The following is a 7,781-nucleotide window of genomic DNA, read 5'->3' on the forward strand; positions in this document are numbered from 1 at the left end:
TTCTGGATCATGTAAAAGAAGATTGGAGTCTAGTTAATTCTACTTGTTAGGATTCATTGAAAAATAGCATCTGAAGATTTGATAAATACGCTGCCATTTTGATGACTTAGAATCATGTCACCAATATCTCTTTCAGATGCATAACTTTTGAACTACTCAGGTTGTGACAGTATAGCAACCATCCTACAATCAATTTCGATTATAGCCAATTTTGGTTAAGCCCTTTTTTATAACTTACTTAACAGACATTGTCATTTGGATAGTAGCAATTTGCATATTCTTTGCACTGCAATAACACTAGAGCACATGACACTCTAGCCGAAATGTTGACTGCTTAAATATCATTCGATGACTCATACTCCTCCCCATATATGTACGCACACAAATATTATTATCAGCCTTTGTTTTGCTTTGCTGTGCCCTTATTAAATTTGACTATAAATTGCCTATGTAATTGCTTGCTATTTTGCTCGCTCGCTCGCTTGCTCCTCGTTCGTTTCCTTCGCTTGTTTGCCTGTTCACTCGCTCGTTCATATTCGCTCAGGTGTTGTTAGCTTCCGAACCTGAGTCATTCGACAATAAACTGTAGTTGCTGCTATCCTTTGTCTTCTGATTTTACGCGCCGTTAAGATTAGAATTATATCGGTTATCGAAACGAACGATTAACGAATCGCGGCACTACAGAATTGGAGGCCTCGCCGAACAAGCACGACGCAATAGAATCGGATACCTCGCCGAACAAGCACGACGCAATAGAATTGGATACCTCGCCGAACAAGCACGACGCAATAGAATTGGTTGCCTCGCCGTACGAACACGACACTACGGAATTGGACGCCTCGACGAGCGAACACAAAACAATTTTTGACGAGATAATTTTATTTCGAAAATTCAACGTACGCTGTTTCTATTCGAATTATTATCTGGATTATAATCACAATTGTGGATTTATTATATCACAATTTTAATCGTACGTACATTATCCCATTATTGAACTTAACGATAATATTCATAATAAATAACGATTATTCACGAACAATTGATATATTGGTGCAATTTAGTAAGTCTGTTCCATTTTATATATTGTACCTTTTGTTATTATCATTTTTTTCATCGATTCATTTCTCTCAGTGACAATTACGTTATATTCGCATACTATTCAATTTATTATTATTAGTAGTAATGTCTTTAAATAACGAAACAATCGATCTTTCACAGTCACCATCCGTGGGAGTTATTAATGTTACTATTCCCTCTTTTAATGTTAATGATCCTCAACTCTGGTTTATTAGACTTGAAAATTACTTCGTAGCCAATCGTATTATTTTACAGCGACATAAGTTCGGCTATGCAAGCTCACTACTTCCAGATGAAGTAGCAGACAAGGTACGAGAGGTCCTAACTAAGCCGGATGCGGTAAATCCGTACGACGTATTGAAACAGGCCGTAATAAAAGCTCTCTCGTTAAACGACCGGCAGGCTGTCGAGCAATTGCTCAGTGAAGTTCAAATCGGAGATAGAACGCCTTCGCAGTTAAAAACGTATATGAGCAACGTAATTGGAGACAGAAATGTGGATAAAAATATATTTTACCACTTATGGTTGCGACGACTCCCACCGAACGTACAGCAGATCCTCGCTGTTGGAGATAGCGATGTAGACATAGACAATATCGCTAAAATAGCCGATAAGATTTACGAGAGAATGAGAAATGCGACTTCACAAACGCTCAACTTCACAGTTGACGAAAGAATCGAGGCCTTGCAAAAGGAAATTAATGCGCTATGCCACAAATTAACGAGTCTAAATCACAACGACAGGAAAAGAAGTTGGTCGCGCAGCAGATCAAGAGATAGAAACCGATCATTTTCTAAGGGACTACCAGATCCTGCTATATGCTGGTACCATCAAACATTTGGGTACAGAGCTCGAAAATGCAGGTCTCCATGCAAATTTAAACGATCCCAACGATTCTCAGTAACGACTACGAAAATCAACGCAGCTCCCACGAGCAATCGTTTATTCTATGTTCAGGACAGAGTAACGGGCGCGCAGTTTTTAGTAGACACGGGAGCAGAGATAAGCGTCGTCCCTCCATTGAGCAACGAAAAACAAAATATCGATACTGCGCTAACTCTTAAAGCAGCGAATAGATCCGATATAAAGACATATGGCAAGCGAAAACTAACCTTGAATTTCGGCCGTAATATTTCACTTCGCTGGGAATTTGTAATCGCTGATGTTTCCGTACCCATAATTGGTATCGATTTCTTAAAGAATTTTGACCTATTAGTGGATTCTCGACGAAACCAACTAGTGAATGGAGAACGCTCAGTAGTCATAAGAGGAGTGACCACCGATCATGTATCTATGAATTTAGTAGTGTCGAAAGATAGGAACGAGCAATATAAGTCACTTCTAAATAAGTTCGCCGACTTAACGAGGTCATCATACGACAACAAAGATCTTAAACATACAGTACAGCACCATATCGTCACGAAAGGTCCACCGACTCGAGTAAGAGCGCGAAGGTTGGACCCAAAAAGGTTAAACATTGCAAAACGAGAATTCGAAAAACTAATGAAACTTGGTATCATAAGGCCATCTAATAGTCCCTGGGCATCTCCGTTACATATGGTTCCCAAAAAGAATGGAGAAATCAGACCATGTGGAGATTATAGAGCCCTTAACAAGCAAACGATAGCAGATAGATACCCAGTGCCACATATTCACGACATCACTACCGAGATGGAAGGTGCTACGATTTTTTCGAAAATTGATCTTGTTCGGGCGTACTACCACATTCCAGTGGCCCCAGAAGATGTACCGAAAACGGCCGTAATCACTCCATTTGGTTTATTTGAGTTTTTACGAATGCCATTTGGACTAACTAATGCAGCTCAAACCTTTCAGCGATTTATTGATCAGGTTGTTAGAGGTTTGACAGGGGTATACGCATATATCGATGATATATTAGTAGCTAGCGCTACTGTGGAAGAACATCTACAACATCTACGACAGTTATTCACGAGACTTCAAGAACATGGTATTACTATTAACGTGGAGAAATGTGAATTTGGAAAGAAATCATTGCAATTCCTAGGTCATATGATAAATTCTCGAGGTATCATGCCAGTTCCAGCAGAAGTTGCTGCTATTCGTAATTATCCGTTGCCCGAGTCACAAAAAAAGTTACGACGATTCTTGGGACTAATAAACTATTATAGGCGATTTATTCCAAACTGCGCAGCAATACTACAGCCATTAACGGACGCTTTGCGCGGAAATATCCGAACATTCCATCTATCGACAGAGGCTATACAAGCTTTTGAGAACGCTAAGCGAGCACTTCATGAGAAAATGATATTAGTACGACGAAAGAGCGAAGCGCCACTAGCCGTCATGACGGACGCATCGAACATAGCAGTGGGAGCAGTACTGCAGCAGTTAGTAAACGGTACATGGGAACCGATTTCATTTTTCTCGAAGAGATTAAATCCTACACAAACGAGGTACAGTACGTTCGGAAGAGAACTATTAGCGATTTACTTGGCAATCAAGCATTTCCGACATATGATAGAGGGTACCATTTTCACAGTGTATACAGATCACAAACCCCTCACGAAAGCATTAAACGCCAAGCAGGATAACTATTCGCCGAGGGAAATTCGACAATTAGAATTTATTTCCCAATTTACATCTAGCATACAGTATATTGAAGGTAATAATAACGAAGTGGCAGATGCGTTGTCCAGAACAACGATAAACGCGATTATTACAAATGGAATTGATTATCACGGTCTCGCGAAGTTACAAGAGACAGACATCGAACTAAACAAGCTAAGATTCGATGACACGACGTCATTATTATTCGAAGATATTCAGTTCGGCAACGCGAAAGTAATATGTGACATGTCGACAGGCCGACCTCGCCCATTCATTCCTAAACCATTGCGACGGAAAGTATTCGAAAGTGTCCATAACCTATCGCACCCGGGAATAAAAGCCACGATGAAATTAATCAGTGAGCGTTTCGTATGGACGAAGATGAATCGCGATATACGAAATTGGACGCAAGCATGCATGAAATGTCAAAAAGCCAAAGTACATCGTCATACTAGTTCGCCAATGGGTTCGTTTTCACAGCCAGACACTCGATTCGAACATATACACATCGATATTGTGGGACCACTGCCAGTTTCGAACGGGTACAACTATATTTTTACATGCATCGATAGATTTACCCGATGGCCTGTAGCGGTGCCAATCAAAGACACCTCAGCCGAATCTGTAGCAAAAGCCCTAATCGAAAATTGGATTTCTTACTATGGTATACCGGCAATTATCACGACCGATAGAGGAGCTCAATTCGAAAGTCGACTCTTCCAGCAGCTTACAGAACTCCTCGGAATTAAACGTATACGAACGACATCCTACCATCCAATGGCAAACGGAATGGTTGAACGCCTACATAGGCAGTTGAAAGCATCCCTTACATCTGTCATTGTCAATAACGATTGGGCTAATAAGCTTCCCTTAGTCATGTTAGGTTTAAGAACAATAATTAAACAGGATATGGGATGTTGTCCAGCCGAGTTGGTATATGGAACTACTTTACGTTTACCCGGAGAATTTTTCGCTTCAGGTAAAAGTGTTCCGACTGATGTAGCCAACTACGTGCAACGCCTGAAGAAACACATGAACGATTTAAAAATAGCACTTCCCAGACTACAACAACGACGAGTATTCGTACCTCAGCAACTACATAATAGCACGCACGTATTTATCAGAAGAGACAACGTACAACCACCTCTGCAGCCGAACTATGAAGGTCCATTTAAAGTGATTACGAAGACAGATAAGACAGTCACGGTAGAAAAAGCTGGGAAGACAGACGTAATCAGTATCGATCGAGTGAAACCAGCTTTCATCGATAGCGATTTTCAATCGACAAGCACGAGCCTCTCGAAGACGATCACACCGACGAAATACGAGTCTCAAGAGTCAACGACGCTAACGCACCAAAAAGAAGAGACTCCGATAACGACAAAATCTGGTCGCAGAGTAAGATGGCCGCAACGTTATGTCGCTACAGTCTTTTACTGACGATTTTCTGCTATTTCGAATATTAATTAAAATTCTTCCTCTTCATTGTATACATATAGATTATTAAACTTATGTTAAACGCTACTAAACTCGACAAAGCTTATGTACCTTTACGCTCATACGTGTAATTTTTTTCGAAGCGATACCATATTCCTTCTACATCTTACCGCTATTTTGTATAGCCTAACGGACGGGCACGAACTAAATGCACATTAACTTCATTCTAATTTTGTACAAGCCCATATCTTCGAATGATTGTAACTACGCTATTCAATTTACTGTACTTTATGCAAACACAGACATTTTTTCATATATCTTTGTTTGCAGGGGGGAGTTATATAGCAACCATCCTACAATCAATTTCGATTATAGCCAATTTTGGTTAAGCCCTTTTTATAACTTACTTAACAGACATCGTTATTTGGATAGTAACAATTTGCATATTCTTTGCACTGCTATACCACTAGAGCACATGACGCTCTATCCGAAATGTTGACTACTTAAATATCATTCGATGACTCATACTCCTCCCCATATATGTACGCACGCAAATACTATTATCAGCCTTTGTTTTGCTTTGTTGTGCCCTTATTAAATGTGACTATAAATTGCCTGTGTAGTTGCTTGCTACTCGCTCGCTTGCTCCTCGTTCGTTTCCTTCGCTTGTTTGCCTGTTCACTCGCTCGTTCATATTCGCTCAGGTGTTGTTAGCTTCCGAACCTGAGTCATTCGACAATAAACTGTAGTTGCTGCTATCCTTTGTCTTCTGATTTTACGCACCGTTAAGTTTAGAATTATAACGGTTATCGAAGTAAACGGTTAACGAATCGCGGCACTACAGAATTGGAGGCCTCGCCGAACAAGCACGACGCAATAGAATTGGTTGCCTCTCCGTGCGAACACGACACTACGGAATTGGATGCTTCGACGAGCGAACGCAAAACAATTTTCGACGAGATAATTTCATTTCGAAAATTCAACGTACTCTGTTTCTATTCGAATTATTATCTGGATTATAATCATAATTGTGGATTTATTATATCACAATTTTAATCGTATGTGCATCATCCCATAAGCATTATTGAACTTAACGATAATATTCATAATAAATAACGATTATTCACGAACAATTGATATATTGGTGCAATTTAGTAAGTCTGTTCCATTTTATTTTGACCTATTAGTGGATTCTCGACGAAACCAACTAGTGAATGGAGAACGCTCAGTAGTCATAAGAGGAGTGACCACCGATCATGTATCTATGAATTTAGTAGTGTCGAAAGATAGGAACGAGCAATATAAGTCACTTCTAAATAAGTTCGCCGACTTAACGAGGTCATCATACGACAACAAAGATCTTAAACATACAGTACAGCACCATATCGTCACGAAAGGTCCACCGACTCGAGTAAGAGCGCGAAGGTTGGACCCAAAAAGGTTAAACATTGCAAAACGAGAATTCGAAAAACTAATGAAACTTGGTATCATAAGGCCATCTAATAGTCCCTGGGCATCTCCGTTACATATGGTTCCCAAAAAGAATGGAGAAATCAGACCATGTGGAGATTATAGAGCCCTTAACAAGCAAACGATAGCAGATAGATACCCAGTGCCACATATTCACGACATCACTACCGAGATGGAAGGTGCTACGATTTTTTCGAAAATTGATCTTGTTCGGGCGTACTACCACATTCCAGTGGCCCCAGAAGATGTACCGAAAACGGCCGTAATCACTCCATTTGGTTTATTTGAGTTTTTACGAATGCCATTTGGACTAACTAATGCAGCTCAAACCTTTCAGCGATTTATTGATCAGGTTGTTAGAGGTTTGACAGGGGTATACGCATATATCGATGATATATTAGTAGCTAGCGCTACTGTGGAAGAACATCTACAACATCTACGACAGTTATTCACGAGACTTCAAGAACATGGTATTACTATTAACGTGGAGAAATGTGAATTTGGAAAGAAATCATTGCAATTCCTAGGTCATATGATAAATTCTCGAGGTATCATGCCAGTTCCAGCAGAAGTTGCTGCTATTCGTAATTATCCGTTGCCCGAGTCACAAAAAAAGTTACGACGATTCTTGGGACTAATAAACTATTATAGGCGATTTATTCCAAACTGCGCAGCAATACTACAGCCATTAACGGACGCTTTGCGCGGAAATATCCGAACATTCCATCTATCGACAGAGGCTATACAAGCTTTTGAGAACGCTAAGCGAGCACTTCATGAGAAAATGATATTAGTACGACGAAAGAGCGAAGCGCCACTAGCCGTCATGACGGACGCATCGAACATAGCAGTGGGAGCAGTACTGCAGCAGTTAGTAAACGGTACATGGGAACCGATTTCATTTTTCTCGAAGAGATTAAATCCTACACAAACGAGGTACAGTACGTTCGGAAGAGAACTATTAGCGATTTACTTGGCAATCAAGCATTTCCGACATATGATAGAGGGTACCATTTTCACAGTGTATACAGATCACAAACCCCTCACGAAAGCATTAAACGCCAAGCAGGATAACTATTCGCCGAGGGAAATTCGACAATTAGAATTTATTTCCCAATTTACATCTAGCATACAGTATATTGAAGGTAATAATAACGAAGTGGCAGATGCGTTGTCCAGAACAACGATAAACGCGATTATTACAAAGG

Source organism: Schistosoma mansoni (genome assembly GCF_000237925.1).
Source record: "Schistosoma mansoni, WGS project CABG00000000 data, supercontig 0461, strain Puerto Rico, whole genome shotgun sequence".
Classification (NCBI taxonomy): Eukaryota; Metazoa; Platyhelminthes; class Trematoda; order Strigeidida; family Schistosomatidae; genus Schistosoma; species Schistosoma mansoni.